Consider the following 17,852-nt stretch of genomic DNA (forward strand, 5'->3'; position numbering starts at 1 on the left):
TCTACTAAAAAATACAAAAAAACTAGCCAGGCGAGATGGCGGGCGCCTGTAATCCCAGCTACTCGGGAGGCTGAGGAAGGAGAATGGCGGAAACCCGGGAGGCGGAGCTTGCAGTGAGCTGAGATCCGGCCACTGCACTCCAGCCTGGGCGACAGAGCGAGACTCCACCTAAAAAAAAAAAAAAGGAAGAAGGCTGCTGTTGCTGGAACACAGTGGTCAAGGGGTAGAGCGATACAGGAGAGGTAAACTGGATCAGGTCTGCAAGGCTTTGGAAGCAAAGGGAAGGTTTATTCTAGGTGCAATGGAAAGCTACTAGAGAGTTCAACCAGTTGGTGAAGTGATCTGATTTACCTTTTATTATCTTTATTTTGTAAGAGACATGGTTTCCCTTTGTTGCCCAGGCTGGAGTGCAGTGGTCCAATCATAGCTCACTGCAGCCTCAAACTCATGAGTGCAAGGAATCCTCCTTCCTCACCCTTCTGTGTAGCTGGGAACATGGGAGTGCATCACCATGCTCAGCTATTAAAAAAAATTTTTAGAGATGAAAATCACTATGTTGCCCAGGCTACTCTCAAACTCCTGGGCTCAGGCAATCGTCCCACCTCAACCTTCTTAGCAGCTGTGATTTACAGGTGATTTATCATTTCATTTTATTTATAGACAGGGTCTCACTCTTGTCACCCAGGCTGGAGTGCAGTGGTGCGATCATAGCTCACTGCAGGTTCGAACTTCTGGGCTCAAGTGATCCTTCTGCCTCACCCTTCTGAGTAGCTGGGACTACAGGCATGCACCACCACACCTGGATAATTATTTTATTTTTTGTAGAGATGGGGTCTTGTTATGTTGCCGAGGCTGGTCTCAAACCCCTGGCCTCAAGTGATCATCCTGCCTCTACCTCCCCAAGTGTTAGAGTTGCAGGCATGAGCCACCCACCCAGTGATTTACCATTTCAAATCATGCCAAGAATTGCATGGAGTACAAACTTAAGGGGTTAAGACTGAATGCAGGAACACCAGTTAGATGGTGGCTTAGACTAGGATTATAGCAGTGACATGGCAAGAAGGGTCAGGTTTGGCTTTAGGATGTATTTTGGAGATAGAGCCAGTAGGAACTATTAACTGGGATATGGGAGAATAAGAGGAATCAAGGATGACTCCTGACCCTCTGGCCTATGTAACTGGGCTGATGGTGCCAATTATTTAGGTGGGTAAATCTTGGGGGCAATGAGGGAATGTGGAAGTAGGGAACAGATATAGGGTGATAAATTGAGAATTCTCAATTTGTGCTTGTTTGGGTGAGGGAGAAGGGACAAGATGGAGGAAGGTAAACAAGAAGGCACCGCCCCTGTTGCCTCTGGGTTCTTCCTTACCAACTTTCCCATGCGCGGGAAAATGCAGCCCATGCCCGGGAAGATGCAGATCAACCGAGCATGCGCCAGGTGACGTCAATCCAAAGAGATAGAAACTTAGCTGGCCACGCCTATGGAGACGCCCCTATCACGCCCTTATCCCACCCACTGCCCTCCCCCTTCCAGTACCAATGCATAAAAGTCAGCTGCCAGCAGCAGCCTGCCTGACTTCTTTGGCCCCCACATTTGTGGACCGGGGAACCTCACCCGAGAGCTCCGGGGCAACTTCCCTGGCCTCATACCTGAGGACCAGAGAACCTCACCCAAGAGTGTGTGCATATTTGCAGTAAAGGGCTGCCGCTTTCTTATGTACTTTGGCCTCATGTTTAATTACTTAGCTCTCCTAAATTAAGTTACATTAAATTAAATTAAGACAGGTGGTGCTGAACCCAGGAGGAGAGCCCTCCTCAGGGCCCCCCAAGGTCCGAGGAGCCTCCTCCTTCCACGCCGCGGACAGACCAGGACCTAGACATCGCTTTCCACACCTCCAAGCCTCCTAGTGGTGAGTAGCTCTTGCCTCCCTCTCATACTCCTTGGCCAGAAGTCCTGCGCAGGCCCAAGGCTTTTTGGTCACCAGTTGACCCACAGGAGAGTTCCCAAAGGTAGAGACGTCTGCCCAAAGGAACTCCATTCCAGTCCACGTGAGACCCGTCCAGACGTCCGCCTGGAGGTAATCTCCATTCCGGCTCCAGGAGCCGTCCGGTCTCTAGTGGCTCCAAAGGACGCTTTGTAGCCAGATAGAGTTCAGCTTCCGCCTACCGCAAGAGAAAGGCAATGGGAAATCCCCAATCCAAAATATCAAGAGACACCCCTTTACGGTGTCTTCTGGCCAATCTCAAAACTTTACAATTAGAACAAGATTTTAAACAAAAGCAACTAATTTTCCTCTCCACGGTGGCATGACCGCAATACAAGTTAGATAATCAGTCTCAATGGCCACCAGAAGGAACCCTTGACTATAATGTTTTACTTGATTTGTCTAATTTCTGCCAAAGGCTAGGAAATGGTCAGAAATCAATTATGTCCAAGGCTTTTAGGACTTGCGTTCTCACCTGGACCTGGGCGCCCAAAGTTCAATGGCCCAGGTCTTGTTAGCAAAAACCCGGCCCTCAACCCCCACCTCAGCAACTGAGGAAGACTCCACCTCCATTTCAGATGGGGCCGAAGGTAGGCGACCTCCCTCCTGACCTTCCAACTCCTCCCCTCCCTATGGACCTCCCACCGCCCCTCCTGACGCCCCTCCCTCAGCCACTCCCCTTACCCCTCCCTATGCACTTCCCACCGCCCCTCTCGACACTCCTCCCTCAGCAGCCACTCCTCTCACCTCTCCCATTGCAGCCCATACCCGTTCAAAGACTACTATACCAAACCTTACAAATCAGCGTTCCACTAACCAACCTAACCCTGCCTCCCCTACCAATCTACTGGCCCCACTCTGAGAAGTCGCCAGAGCCGAAGGGCTAGTTAGAGTCCATGTCCCTTTTTCCTTGGCTGATCTCTCCAAAATTGAACAATGACTTGGCGATTTCTCAGCCAACCCCACGCAACGTTCCAAAAAATATAGGTACCTTTGTCAGGCATATGATCTAACCTGGCATGACTTACAGGTCATTTTGTCCTCCTCCCTTAACCAAGAGGAAAGAGAGCGCATTCTCACAGCCGCCAGGCAACATGCAGATCAATGGCATTTAACCGACACCACCATCCCATTAGGAGAGATGGCTGTCCCGTCCATAGAACCAGATTGGGCCTACCAACCACAGCAGCCTGGCCGCCGTAGAAGGGACATTATGATTCAGTGTCTCTTGGCCAGTATGCAGGCAGCCTCTAACAAAGTGGTTAATTTTGATAAATTAAGGGAAATTATCCAACACCCAGATGAGAACCCAGCTTCCTTTCTAAATTGCCTTACAGAGGCACTGGCCCAATTTATCCCGCTAGACCCCACTTCCCCAGCGGGGGCAGCTGTCCTAGCCTCCTATTTTATTTCCTAGTCAGCCTCAGATATTCGAAAAAAGCTAAAAAGGTTGAAGATGGGCCTCAGACTCCCATACAGGACCTAGTAAAAATTAGCCTTCAAAATTTTTAACTCCAGAGAAGCAGCAGCTGAGGCCTCAGAGCTAGACAAGGAGAAAAGAAGGGCTGCGCTTCAGGCGCAAGCTTTAGTGGCTGCCCTCCAACTCGTGTTGCTCACTCTGCTGGCAGGGAAGACACAGGGCAAGTCTCCTAAGGGCTCCTGCTATAAATGCGGAGACCCAGGACACTAGGCAAACCAGTGTCCCCAGGCCAAGCCGGCCACTCCATTTCGTCCATGCTTTAAGTGTGGCACAACCGGGCATTAGGCAAAACAGTGTCCAAATCCTCGCCTGCCTACCACGCTGTGCCCAACCTGCCAACAGGAAGGACACTGGAAGTCTGATTGCCCCGCCAGCAAGGCAGGCATTGCGCCTCAAAGTGGTGCCCCTCCTCAAGGGTTGGAAGGCTCCTTCCAGCTCCTACACCTGGACGACGACTGACGGTGCCCACACTCGGAGACCCTGGTCACCCTTGCCTAGCCCAGGGTAACGCTACAGGTAGCAGGTAAGCCAATTTCTTTTCTCCTCATTACGGAGGCTACCTACTCAGTTTTGCCATCCTATAGTGGACCTAGCCAACTCTCCACTATTTCAGTAGTAGAAGTAGACAATAAGCCATCTAACTCTTGCCAGACCTCAATGTTACACTGTTGCCTAAACTCAATGTCAAACTGTTGCCTGGACTATGCATGTTTTGCCCACTCTTTCCTCATCATGCCCTCATGTCCCACCCCTCTCTTAGGACGAGACATCTTTTTTTTTTTTTTTTTTTTGGAGGTGGAGTCCCGCTCTGTCGCCCAGGCTGGAGTGCAGTGGCCGGATCTCAGCTCACTGCAAGCTCCGCCTCCTGGGTTCACGCCATTCTCCTGCCTCAGCCTCCCGAGTAGCTGGGACTACAGGTGCCCGCCACCTCACCCGGCTAGTTTTTTTTTTTGTATTTTTTAGTAGAGACGGGGTTTCACCGGGTTAGCCAGGATGGTCTCGATCTCCTGACCTCGTGATCCGTCCGTCTTGGCCTCCCAAAGTGCTGGGATTATAGGCTTGAGCCACCGCGCCTGGCCTAGGACGAGACATCTTAACCAAACTCTCCATAGAGACATGTCAATCGTGGGTAACCCTACTTCCCCTTGCCCTTACCAGACTACGGGTGACACCTAGAAGCCCTACAGGCCTTAGCCCATTTGAACTAGTTTACGGGCGCCCTCTTGCATTACGAGAACTTCCTATTCTTCCCACACCGTTGGCACCCTACTTGCCCTATCTCTCTCTCTTAAGACAATTACTTAGCGAACACAGCGAAAGGTCACTTCCCCCACCTACATAAGGAAATCCAGACACCCCCTCGGCCCTTTCTCCAGGTGACCAGGTTCTACTCAAGGATCTACATGCAAAGGGCCTTATTCCTAAGTGGAAGCGCCCATATACAGTAATTCTTACCACTTCTACAGCAGCCAAGCTTTTAGGTCACAGTTACTGGGTCCATTTTACCCAGTTGAAGACAGCCTAGCCCCCTCAGGCTAAGTGGCAGTCCACCCAACTGTTGCCCACCCATCTAAAAATAGCCAAGATAGAAACAGGCTAGATGAGCCACACCCTCCTCAAATTTTCCTGTTTCCTCACTATTCTTCATCTTAACTGACTTTTCCCTCACAAACCCCATAGATACCCTCCTCCCTGACCCATCCCCCAACCAGTGGGTCTCCCGACTTTTTACTCTCATAGAAGACCTAGCTTGGCAGGGTGCCCTTTGCGATTTCAGCAATGTTGAACTTACTCTCTACACTTTTGCCACCATTATTATGGTTCACTCTAATCCCCCTAGTTACTCCTACTAATCCTAACTTTGTATCGAAACTTTCTATAACTGAAACCTGGTCTACAGACAACCAGATACGCTCACTCATGCAGGGCACTGCAGAATGTCCCCCCCAGGGCTGTCAATCTGCCCTCTCCCTAAACTTTTCCCTAAGTTCCATCACTGGAGGCCTCCTGGCCATATGTTTCTTATATGACCAAACAGAATATAATTGTAAGAACTGCTGGCAAAAACCAACCTCGAGTGTCCATACAATTACTGCAAAATCCATCCTTTGTATGACTTCTTTGCACAATCCCAACATAAAAATATGTTTCAAAGCCCTTCGCCAGGAACATATAGTCTTATTATTAATGATCCCTGGGACCCTCGGTAGGCCCAGGGAGTAAAAGGTGGACTATATGCATCATCTTCTTCCTCATATCCCACTGCAACCATCCAGGTATAGAGAATATACGTTCAGCAAGTACAACTCCCTAATGGTGTACAGACCCTACAAAATTTAACCTCAGCCATAAAATCTCATGAACAAAAAATACAGAAGCTGTTAAGCCCCCCAAACCCCCCCTAACAATGAGGACCCATTCTCATGGCTAACACTTATTCGCCAAGGACTTAACCCAGGCTGCTGGAGTAAGGAACCTCTCCCACTGCTTCCTTTCCACTGTACTCGGAAAAGCTCCCTTAATGGCAGTCCCTCTACCAGCTGCTTTCAATATCACCACCGACTCTACCAGCTCCTCTCAAGCAACATCCTTGCCTCAAGTCCCATTATACCGTAATCCACAGAGTCAAACCCTTCCTTTTTGCTACTCTACTCCCAACTCTTCATGGTGTAATCACACCCAAGCTCCCAAGGGAACCCAGATGGCCCCTGTTGGCAGCTACTTCTGGTGTAACCAAACTTTATCTAAAACTCTTAACCCCACCTCCATCACCCAATCCCTTTGCATTCTGGTGTCTTTAGTGCCTAGTTTAACCCTATATGGTGAAGCAGAATTGTCCGAGCTAGCTTCACAGCTTACCACTCCCAGCAATAAAATCCAAAATTGGGCCGTTTTTCTTCCCTTAGTCATCGGGGTTTCCCTAGCATCGTCCCTAATAGCCTCAGGACTTAGGACAGGGGCATTCGCCTACTCAATTCAGTCCACACGGGCTCTCTCCACTCAGGTCCAGGAAGCCATAGAGGCTTCAGCTGAAAGCCTGGCCTCTTTACAGCATCAGATTACCTCAGTGGCCCAGGTAGTAGCACAAAATAGGCGAGCATTAGATCTTCTTACTGCCAAAAAAGGAGGAACATGCCTCTTCCTAGGAGAAGAGTGTTGCTATTATATAAACGAATCAGGCCTGGTTGACACCAACGCCCAAACATTAAACAAAATCAAAAAGGAGCTTCAACAATTTAACGCCCCCTTAACCCCCAGATCACTGATATGGCTGTTGCCGGAAGTACAGCAGCTACTTCCATTCCTAATTCCCATACTAATCCTCTGTCTTATGTTATGTCTTGCTCCCATTCTAATAAAATTTCTCCAAGCCAAGGTCCAAGAGATCACCCCAGTCACCTTCAACCATATGCTCCTGCATCCCTACACCCAACTGCCAACCTCAGACCCTAACTACGCCCCCTAACAGCAGGAAGCAGCCAGACAGACAATGGTGCCCCAAATTCTTATAATCAATAAGAGGTTGGGCTGCTTGGGTGAGGGAGAAGGGACAAGATGGAGGAAGATAAACAAGAAGGCACTGCCCCTGTTGCTTCCGGGTTCTTCCTCACCAACTTTCCCGTGCGCAGGAAAATACAGCCTGCGCCTTGGAAGATGCAGATCAACCGAGCATGCGCCAGGTGACGTCAATCCGAAGAGACAGAAACTTACCCGGCCACGCCTATGGAGACGCCCCTATCACGCCCTTTTCCCGCCCACTGCCCTCCCCCTTCCAGTACCAATGCATAAAAGTCGGCTGCCGGCAGGGCCCACGTGACTTCTTCGCCCCTGCATTTGCGGACCGGGAAACCTCACCTGAGAGCACTGGGGCGACTTCCCTGGCCCCATACCTGAGGACCAGAGAACCCCTCGCCCGAGAGTGTGTGCATATTTGCAATAAAGGGCTGCCGCTTTCTTATGTATTTTGGCCTCATGTTTAATTACTTAGCTCTCCTAAATTAAGTTACATTAAATTAAGACAGTGCTCATTTTAATTTTGACTTGCTTATCAAACATCCAAGTGAGGTAGACAGTTACAAAAATCTAGAGTTCAGAGGACAAGTCAGCGGCTGGAGATAAAAATTTCAGAATGATTGACCTAGGAATGGTACTTAAAACCATGGATCTTGGTGAACTCACCTAGTTGAACCATAAAATCAAAGAACTAAAAAAAAAAAAAAAAAAAAAAAAGGCCAGGCATGGGGGCTCATGCCTGTAATCCTAGCACTTTGGGGGGCCAAGGCAGGTGGATCACCTTTGGTCAGGAGTTCAAAACCAGTCTGGCCAACATGGTGAAACCCCGTCTCTACTAAAAATACAAAAATTAGCCAAGTGTAGTGGCACACACCTATAATCCCAGCTGCTCGGGAAGCTGAGGAAGGAGAATCGCTTGAACCCAAGAGGTAGAGGTTGCAGTGAGCCGAGATCAGGCCACTGCACTCCAGCCTGCGTGATGGGAGTGAGACTCCATCTCATAAAACAAAAAAGCTGAAGATGAAGTATTAGAGCTCTCCTACCTTTGGAAGTCTGATAGAAGGGAAGGAGCTGTTAAGAGACTATGAGGTAAGCAGGGAGGTAGAAGGAAAACTAGGGGGATCTGGTGTCATAAAAGCCTAGAGAATAAAGTGCTTCCAGGAAGGAATGGTCACTACAGTCAAACACTGCTGAGTGGTCTGGAAAGATGGGGACAGAGACTTGACCGGACATGGGCAAGATGTGGGTCACTAGCGACTTGATAAGAGACATTTCAGTATACAGCGGATATAAAATCACAATAGAGTAAGAAGGTAGGGTCAGCAAGTACAGGTAGTTCTTCTGAGTTTCATTATAATAGGAAGCAGGGAAGAAGGCAGAAACTGGAGAAGATGCAAGGTTAAGGGAGACAGGGAAGTTATGTGTGTAAGTGTTAAAGGGGGAGAGACCGGATGGGGAGGTTTCAAGAAGAGAAAACATAGACATCAACTTTATTTTATTTTTTTAAAAGATTTATTTTAAGTGATATTTTCACTGCGTACAGAATTTCAAGGTTGGCATTCGTTTTCTTTTAGTACACTTGATCCTTGAACAATGAGGACATTAGGAGAACTGACCCCTACACAATTGAAAATCTGTGTGTACCTTTTGGCTCCCTTAAATTTTTTTTCTTTTTTTTTTTTTTTTGAGACAGAGTCTCGCTCTGTCACCCAGGCTGTAGTGCAATGGTGTGATCTCAGCTCACTGCAATCTCTGCCTCCCAGGTTTAAGCGATTCTCCTGCCTCAGCCTCCCAAGTAGCTGGGACTACAGGCGTGCACCCCCATACCCAGCTAATTTTTGTATTGTTAGTAGAGACAGGGTTTCACCATGTTGATCAGGCTGGTCTCGAACTCCTGACCTTGTGATCTGCCTGCATCGGCCTCCCAAAGTGCTGTGATTACAGGTGTGAGCCACCGTGCCCAGCCAACATCAACTTTAAAAACATAGACATAAACTTTAGTTTTATGCAGACTAAATATACTTCATACCAAAATTACCAAGCTCTCTTATGCTTCCTTTTTTATTTTACTTTAAGTTCTGGGATACATATGCAGAATGTGCAGATTTGTTACATAGGTATACACTTGCCATGATGGTTTGCTGCACCTACTTCTTTTTTAATTTGAAAGTAATAAATGCCCATGGTAACAAAGTCAACCTGTACAACAGGAGTATATAGTAAAAAGGCTCCCTGTTCCTCTTTATATACGTAGCCACTATTGCCAGTTTCTTGTGTGTCTTTCCAGAGATATCCTATGCTATTACAACACATTCCATTTTTTAACATAAATACTGGCATGCCATAGATTACTTGGCAACTTGCCTTTTTCCCTTAATAAAATATATTGGAGATTATTCCATATTGGAAAATTTTCTTATCAGTACCTCTTTTTAACAGCTGCATAGTATTCCATTTTATGATATACCATAACCTATTTACCCATTCCCTATTGATGGCATTTAGTTGTTTTCACTCTTTTCCTATCACATGAGTTTTATGGTGTGGGGACAAGAGTGACTATTTTAGATGCTAATCTGCCATGTGACTCCTGACTAACCCCCAATCCAAGAATACCTACCTCCAAGATGTCTAGTTGATTTATTACTCTTTATGTAGAAACACCTATTCACTGCAAGTTTTGTCTTTCCTTCAAAACCACCCCTGATGTCATTGCATAAATCACAAGCTGTGAGATCCATAACCATCTATACATTTCTCCCAGAGCATGTATGATTCAAAATATAAGCCCTGGATTAGGGGGTTTGTGGTGTGAAGATCTACCTGTCTTGTGGCCACCAAAGACCTTATTTTGTCCGTAAGCTCCCTAATAAAACATTCTATACTGACAAACCAGATTTGTCTCCCTTATTCTTTGGTTTCTTGGTTCCTTTTGTGTCTGTGGGTTGCTTTGCATATATAGCCCTTTCATGGAACATATGGGTGGAATTGTGTACCCTCCCCCCAAACTCATGATTAATTTCTAACCCTTAATATCTCAGAATGTGATCTCATTTAGACGCAGGGTCTTTACAAAGTAATTAAGATAAAATAACATCATTAGTGGGGGCCCTAATCCAATATGACTAGTCTCCTTAAAGAAGCAGAGATTTGGATAGAGACATTTAAGGAGGGAAGATGATATGAAGACAGGAGACAATGACCACCTACATGTCAAGGAGAGAGACCTGGAACAAATTATTTCCCTGGAAACCCTCAGAAGTTGGGTCCTCCGAAAGAACCAATCTTAGGCCAGGCGCAGTGGCTCACACTGGTAATCCCAGCACTTTGGGAGGCCAAGGCGGGCGGATCATTTAAGGTCAGAAATTTGAGACCAGCCTGGCCAACATATTTAGACCCCATCTCTACTAAAAATATAAAAATTAGCTGGGCGTGGTGGCGTGCATATAGTCCCAGCTACTTGAGAGGCTGAGGTAGGAGAATCGCTTGAACCCAGGAGACAGAAGTTGCAGGGAGCCGAGATTGTGCCACTGCACTCCAGCCTGGGTGGCAGAGTAAGACTCTGACTCAAAAACAAAAAAAGGAACCAATCCTGTTGGCATTTTGATCTGAGACTTCTAGCCTCCAGCATTTTGAGACAATAAATTTGTTGTTTAAGCCACCCAGTTTGTAGTCCTTTGTTATGACAGCCCTACCAAACTAATATGAAGATGGCGCTTTAATGAATATATTCATATGTATGTATTTTTCAGAAAGATGCAGGTATATTGGTAGAATTCAAAGAAGTAAATGTATCACCTTTCAACCTATGATACTTTACCTCCTCTTCAAATTTGCTCAACTAAATCAATTATATTCCCCAAGCCCCTCTCACCTAGTCACGGAATGGCCAACAGCAGACCCTGAACACATTAACTTCTTCCATGCCTCTGTATCTTTGCACACATCCTTTGCTTTTCCTGGAAAGCCCTTTCTCCTGAAATGCTCCTGAAAAACTTGAATACAACTACTCATGTACTGCCTCTTCTGTGGAACCTACTGTGGTAGGCAGCCACTAAAATGAACTCCAATGATCCCCACCTCCTGCTATTCACACCTTTGTGTATTCGTCACCTTTGTGTATTTCCCTTTTCTTGAACGTGGACTGAATTTATTGACCCACTTCTTTTTTTTTTTTTTTTTTGAGATGGAGTCTTGCTCTGTCGCCCAGGCTGGAGTGCAGTGGCCGGATCTCAGCTCACTGCAAGCTCCACCTCCCAGGTTTACGCCATTCTCCTGCCTCAGCCTCCCGAGTAGCTGGGACTACAGGCGCCTGCCACCTCGCCCGGCTAGTTTTTTGGTTTTTTTTTTTTTTAGTAGAGACGAGGTTTCACCGTGTTCGCCAGGATGGTCTCGATCTCCTGACCTCCTGATCCGCCCATCTTGGCCTCCCAAAGTGCTGGGATTACAGGCTTGAGCCACTGCGCCCGGCCATATTGACTCACTTCTAATAAACAGAGTATGGCAGAAGTGTAAGACCATTTCTGAGATTAGGTTACAAAAAGACTGCGACTTCTTTCCATGGGTGCTTTCTCTCACATACTCTTGGTTCTCTTGCTCTCTTTCTTGGTCACTTACATTGGGGAATGTCAGTTGCCATGTTGAGAGGAAGTCCTGGGGAGAGGGCTGCCTATGTCGGGAGAGATCAAGGCCTTTTAACAACCACATGAGTGAACTTGGAAGTGGATCTCCCCCCATTCAAGCTCTTAGATGGGATTGGCAGCTGACAGCCTGACTGCAATCTCATGGGAAATCTTAAATCAGAAACACCCACCTATGCTATGCCAACATGCCTGTCCCACAGAAACTGTGATCTAGTAAATGTTTATTACTTTAAGCTGCTAAATGTTGGGGTAATTTGATATGCAGCAATAGATAATGAATACATTTTCCATCTTCCCTCTATCTTTTCTCCAATCTTCCAGAGTTATTTGGGCTTACCTCTAGTAGTGCTCATAGCACAGTATACTATTTTTATTTCTAAGTTGTTCTCCCCTACCAGACTGTCTCCAAGGCCAGGAACCCTAGCTCAGTCAGCTTCACATTTATGTCTTTTTTTTTTTTTTTTTTTAGATGGAGTTTCGCTCTTTTTGCCTAGGCTGGAGTGCAATGGCACGACCTTGGCTCACTTCACTGCAACTTCCACCTCCTGGGTTCAAGTGATTTTCCTGCCTCAGCCTCCTGAGTTGCTGGGATTACAGGCATGCACCACCACACCTGGCTAATTTTGTATTTTTAGTAGAAATGGGGTTTTGCCATGTTGGCCAGGCTGGTCTTGAACTCCTGACCTCAGGTGATCCACCTGCCTCAGCCTCCCAAAGTGTTGGGATTACAGGCGTGAGCCACACATTTATTGTGTCTTATCCAAGGTTCAAGCCACTGTCATCACTTCCCTACACAGTTGCAATAAACTCCAAACTGGGCTACCCAAATCCCCTAGACCCTTGTAGTCCTTTCTCCTCCTAGCTCTATGAAATCTTTCAAAAATGCAACTCTGATCACTTGAAGCCTTAAAATCTTTCTCTTCATTCTCAAGATAAAGACCTAAATTCTTAATACAGCCTCCCAGGCCTGGTATTATCGTCCTGTCTCACTATACTGCCTAAGATGCTTCTGGCCAGGCACAGTGGCTTACACCTATACTCCTAGCACTTTGGGAGGCTAGGTGGGAGGATTGCTTGAGGCCAGGAGTTTGGGACTAGCTTGGGCTACATAGTGACATGCCGTGTCTAAAAAAAAATTTTTTTTTGAATAAAGATACTTCCTTCTTCTCAGTATAACAACAACACTGGCCTCTCAGTTCCTCAGCTGAGCCATGCTCCTTTCTCAGTGTCTTTGCACACGCTGTCCCCTCTGCCTGGTATGCTTTCACCCATCCTCAATTTCTTCTTATCCTTTAGCTCTCAGCTCAATGACACTTTCTCAAGGAAGGCCTTCCTGTCTTCTATTCTAAATCAAAGAACACTGTAGTTTACCTTCAAATTGCTTATCATAATCGGGATTAAATAATTGGGCACAGTGGCTCATGCCTGTAATCCCAGCACTTTGGGAAGTTGAGATGGGAGCATCGCTTGAGGCCAAGAGTTCTAGGCCAGCCTGGTCAATATGGTGATCTGTCTCTACTAAAAGTGCAAAAAATTAGCCAGATGTGGTGGTGTGCACCCGTAATCCCAGCCACTCTGGAGGTTTGAATCCAGGAGATGGAGGTTGTAGTAAGCACAGATGGTGCCACTGCACTCCAGCCTAGGCAACAGAGTGAGACTCTGTCTCAAAAAACAAAAATAAATAAATAAATAGTTTGGTATAGTACCCAGCAGAGTCCTTCTACTCAGATGGGAATACAACATTGAGAAAGGAAAAAAAAAAAAAAAAAAAAAACCTAACTATTATACTTATTAACAGCATTTTGTAGATGTTAAAATCTCCTCCGCCCGCTGCGGGAACTGTGAGGTTAAAAGAGCATGGGTTGTGCAGTCAGACCCAGTTTTTGATCCCAGCTCTACTCTTCAGTAGCTGTGTGACACTGGGCAAGTTACTCTCCTCTCTGTTCCTCAAATTTCTCAGCTATAAAATTAGGATATAATAATTATATCTTTTAGGAAGGTTGTTGGAGGAAGTCAATGAGACTCATAAAGTCAATGAGACTCATAAAACACAAAGCACAGGGCTTGGCCTTAGCAAATGCTAATCATTGTATGCCACTATATTTTATCTGTGATTAAAAAAAAAGATTGCCCATTTCTCATGTGGTACTGGAAGAGGCTGGGGAATATTTATGGTACTGGGAAGTTGTCTGTGGGAAGTTAGGATTGAAACACTTAAAAATGTAAGGCCTCTGCCTGTAATCCCAGCACTTTGGGAGGCCAAGGCGGGCAGATAATCTGAGGTTGGGAGTTTGAGACTAGCCTGACCAACATGGAGAAACTCTGTCTCTACTAAAAATATAAAAATTAGCTGGGTGTGGTGGCACATGCCTGTAATCCCAGCTACTCAGGAGGCTGAGGCAGAAGAATCACTTGAACCAGGGAGGCGGAGGTTGTGGTGAGCCCAGAGCACACCATTGCGTTCCGCCCTGGGCAACAAGTGCGAGACTCCATCGCAAAAAAAAAAAAAAAGTGAAGCCAGTGGAAGAAAGGAAACAGGAGAAATGGTTGCCAGCTATGTTCTAGTTGGTTCCAAATGACAGCAGCACCAGTTTGTACTGTCTCCCAGAAGTCTGTGTTCCTACTGTTTACATATGCATCTTCACAAGCCATTGCTGACAGATGAGACATGCTGAGAGAGGGTTACCTGTTCTGGTTCTTGACACCTGGCAACTTGAGAAAGCTAATTTTTTTGGAATCTGGAAAACCATCAAACTCCTTTTCTTTCTCTTCACCTTACTGGGAACCTTTTGGTTGATCAGAGGCTACCATGGACCAGCCATTCAAAAGCTATAATAATGAAGTGGGAACTGTAACAAGGAAGTGACTCAAGGACCACGGCCCTCTGCTGCTGGGACTCAGGGGAAATACTTTTCATTTAAAAAAAAAAAAAAAATTAGAAAAAAAAAAATCCAGTCTGTCTCGCCGGCTCAAAAAATAGAAAGGAGGAAAGAGAAAGAGAGAGAGAGGGAGGAAGAAAGAGAGAGAAGAGAGAGAAAGAAAGAAAAGAAAGAAAGAAGGAAAGGAAGGAAGGAAGGAAGGAAGGAAGGAAGGAAGGAAGGAAGGACAGACAAATAGTTACTCTTCCCTGAAGACTGTTCTCCCAAGGCCTCTTCCTTCTTTCCTGAAGGCACACTCAGTTCTGGAGCAGAAGCTAGGAAGCTACCCTGAGATAAATCACTTTCCCCACCCTTTTAAATCTTGTGAAAGAGCTGCTGCCAATTTTAGAATTCCTCCTTTGATCAGAAGATAAAGCAGAACAATGCTGCGGAACTAAGTTGATTTCTAAGGGACATTCTTCTAGAACGTGTAGCCTGCCTGGAAGTGTGTGTGCATGGAGGAGGGGCAGGCTTGGGGGGAAAGAAAGGAGTAAGAAGTGGGGGTGTACAAGAGCCGGTAGCTACAGCCATAAGAAATAATCACACATTTTCTTCTAGAATTCCCTATAGAATAGAAACTCCATCCAATTTTCCCATCCCTGGGGAGGTGTAGGCATGTTTATTACAGCGCTATGAGGGATTCATCCACTCCACACTCCCCATTGCCCTAGCCCCCTTTCTCCGACCCCCGTCCCAGCCAAATCAGACCATTTTTTCTTTCCCGTTATTTGCTGAAGGTTCAACTTCTCTTAGAGCCTTCTAATTATGCGTATATACATATAGGCTGATAATTTTTAGTTTAGGCTGAGAAATGCAGGCTAAATCAGTCTGCTACATTAGATAGTGAACGTCTGGATGATGTGGACCCCCTTCTATTGCTTAAAGGACAATCTGTTGTAAAACGCTATGGAATCTTTCCTCTCCGCTTAACATCTTTGTGCCCCAGAAGCACCATCTGTAAATGGGGATAATTTTCCTATCTCTTCCCATGGTTACGTAATTTTTAAATCTCACACGTGAGGACCAAACGACAAGCATAATCTCATTAAATTCTCAATAAGAAGGTATTATTATGGAGATTGCATGTGAAAATACTTTGTAATGTAGAAAGAGCCGTCTGGCTGTGAGTTATTATCATGGGGATATCTTCCTTACCTGGCTGTTGTGAGGATGAAACGAGACGCTGACCTGAAAGCGTTTTACGTGCTATCAGGCATTTTACAGAAACCACGTGATAGGCTACTAATTACCCACCGTACAGCACCTGACCCACCGTGAGGCCTCGGTAAATGCTGGTTGGAGTGGAGGAGTTTAAGTCTCGCCTGTTCCTTTCAGTCTTCCAATCACAAAGTAATCTCGGCGCCGCCGGGGGCCAAGACACAAATCTGGGAACCTCAGCCTAGACGGAGGAGGGTGCGGAGTCCCGGGAGAGGGTGTAAGAACAATAGGGTACTTCAGTGCCCGGGCCCGGTTTGCGGGGTTTCGGACGCAGGGCCCGAGGGGCGGCCAGCTGGGGTGTCCTGGGAGCTCCCCTCCCCAGGTCTGGGGTGTGCACGGAGAGGGTCCGGAGCCTGCTCAGCATTCCCCGGGAGGGAGCTGGACCCTGTTCCCCTGGGCTCGTGCTCCCCAGCGCCCCAGCTCCCTTGCTCACGCCACACGGGCAGCGTCCAAGCCCCGCCCGCCAGCTCAGGTAGGCCGTCCGCGCCAGCCAATTCACAACAAGCCCGGGCGGGGAAGGCGGTGCTTCCCTGGTCGGAAGTGACGTGCTGGCTTGGCTGGCTGTGGAGTCGGCCGAAGCTTTCGGCGGCGGCTGAGCCAGCTGAGGAGAAAAATGGCTCGGACTGTGGCGGCTTCGGCGGCTCAGGTTGTAGTAGAGGCGGAGGCTCAGGCAGCTTGAGGTGAGGAGCGGTCGGTGCGGCTGGGGACGATATTCGGGATTCTGCTCTGCGAGGGTGGAGAGGGGCCCCGGGGTTCCCGGGCTGGAAGGGTCTCTTGTCGCGGCCCCCAGTGCCTTGGGTGCCCGCGTCTGACCCTCCATCCCGTGCTCTTGGCGCTGCCCAGCCCGACTCCCCTCCCTTCGGGCCTTACTTCCCCGCAGGCCGTCGGCAAGTGCTGCGCTGGAGGTGCTAGGAGCCCGCGTCCCCACCAGGCCCCTCTTGTCCGGAGCGGAGGTGCGCCTGGGAGTTAGTTTTGTCCCACAGAAGGAGGGCAGGCCCCCTGGCCCGCCGGTCCCCCCTCCCCCGCCTTGTCCCGCGGGACCGGGCTGGAGCCGCAGTGGCCGGTCCTATTCTCTTGGCAGATTGTTCTGGCTAGTGTGTGTGTTGCACTTCTCAGTGACGGCCCCTTCTTTCACCTCCTGTCCCATCTCTGGTTCTGGGAGCCAAGGATACTTTTTCTTTTCCCCGGGCCCCCCACTCCCACCGCGTTGCCTGTGGCCGCGAATCTGCTTGCTTTGGGAAGACTTCTTTCAGTGTGTATTTAGCGCATCCTTCTGAGAGAGCGGTCAGATTAAAAAATACTAGCTTAACTCTTCCTGAGGGACAGAGGAATAATAAATAATTGAAGAAAAAGGCACATACTTATTTTCCTCACTGAATTTTTGCCTTTAAAAACGAGATTCTCTAGCTGTGGAATTATTTTTTGGTGGGGGGAGGAGGGATTGAGGAGGGAAATGAGGAAGGAGAAACTAAGGAAAAAAGTCTGGAGATGAACGTGGAAGAGAGAGCCTGTTGTGGTTCTTTTCCTATACTGGCCTGATATAAATTGAGGTTATAATTATATTCTTATTTTGAACAGTGGGGGGTTTGAATTAAGTGAAACGAAGGAGGCCTTCCTCTTTGAACAAGATTAGTTATTAAAGAAATGTCCTGAAATCTTTCCTAGTGGGTTTCAGGCAGAAAAGCTCTGTTGGGAAATTTTTCTTTTTTTTTTTTGAGATGGAGTCTTGCTCTGTCGCCCAGGCTGGAGTGCAGTGGCGCGATCTCGACTCACTGCAAGCTCCGCCTCCCGGGTTCACGCCATTCTCCTGCCTCAGCCTCCCAAGTAGCTGGGACTACAGGCGCCCGCCACAGCGCCCAGCTAATTTTTGTATTTTTGGTAGAGACGGGGTTTCACCGTGTTAGTCAGGATGGTCTCGATCTCCTGACCTCGTGATCCACCTGTCTCGGCCTCCCAAAGTGCTGGGATTACAGGCGTGAGCCACCGCGCCCGGCGGGAAAATTGTTAAATATATTGTAGCATCAAAGGCCACAGTGTAGAAGAGATGCAAGAAGAAAACTGTTTGCAGGGAAATGGTGAAGACGTAGTAGAGAGG

General features: G+C 47.4%; 1 protein-coding gene across 3 annotated transcripts in view; it reads left to right on the top strand.

Annotated features, from left to right (window-relative positions):
* The first annotated feature begins 16,292 nt into the window (after window positions 1–16,292).
* PIK3C2A (phosphatidylinositol-4-phosphate 3-kinase catalytic subunit type 2 alpha) overlaps window positions 16,293–17,852 on the top strand; it is a 118,090-nt gene continuing 116,530 nt past the window's right edge. For 2 of the 3 annotated variants that reach the window (XM_023230785.2, XM_023230788.2), the window contains exon 1: window positions 16,293–16,437. The gene's annotated coding sequence lies outside the window, so the exon portion shown is untranslated. The remainder of the gene's footprint in view (window positions 16,438–17,852) is intronic. The other variant, XM_023230789.3, reaches the window with a different exon arrangement.

The sequence above is a fragment of the Piliocolobus tephrosceles genome, chromosome 13 (genome assembly GCF_002776525.5).
Source record: "Piliocolobus tephrosceles isolate RC106 chromosome 13, ASM277652v3, whole genome shotgun sequence".
Classification (NCBI taxonomy): Eukaryota; Metazoa; Chordata; class Mammalia; order Primates; family Cercopithecidae; genus Piliocolobus; species Piliocolobus tephrosceles.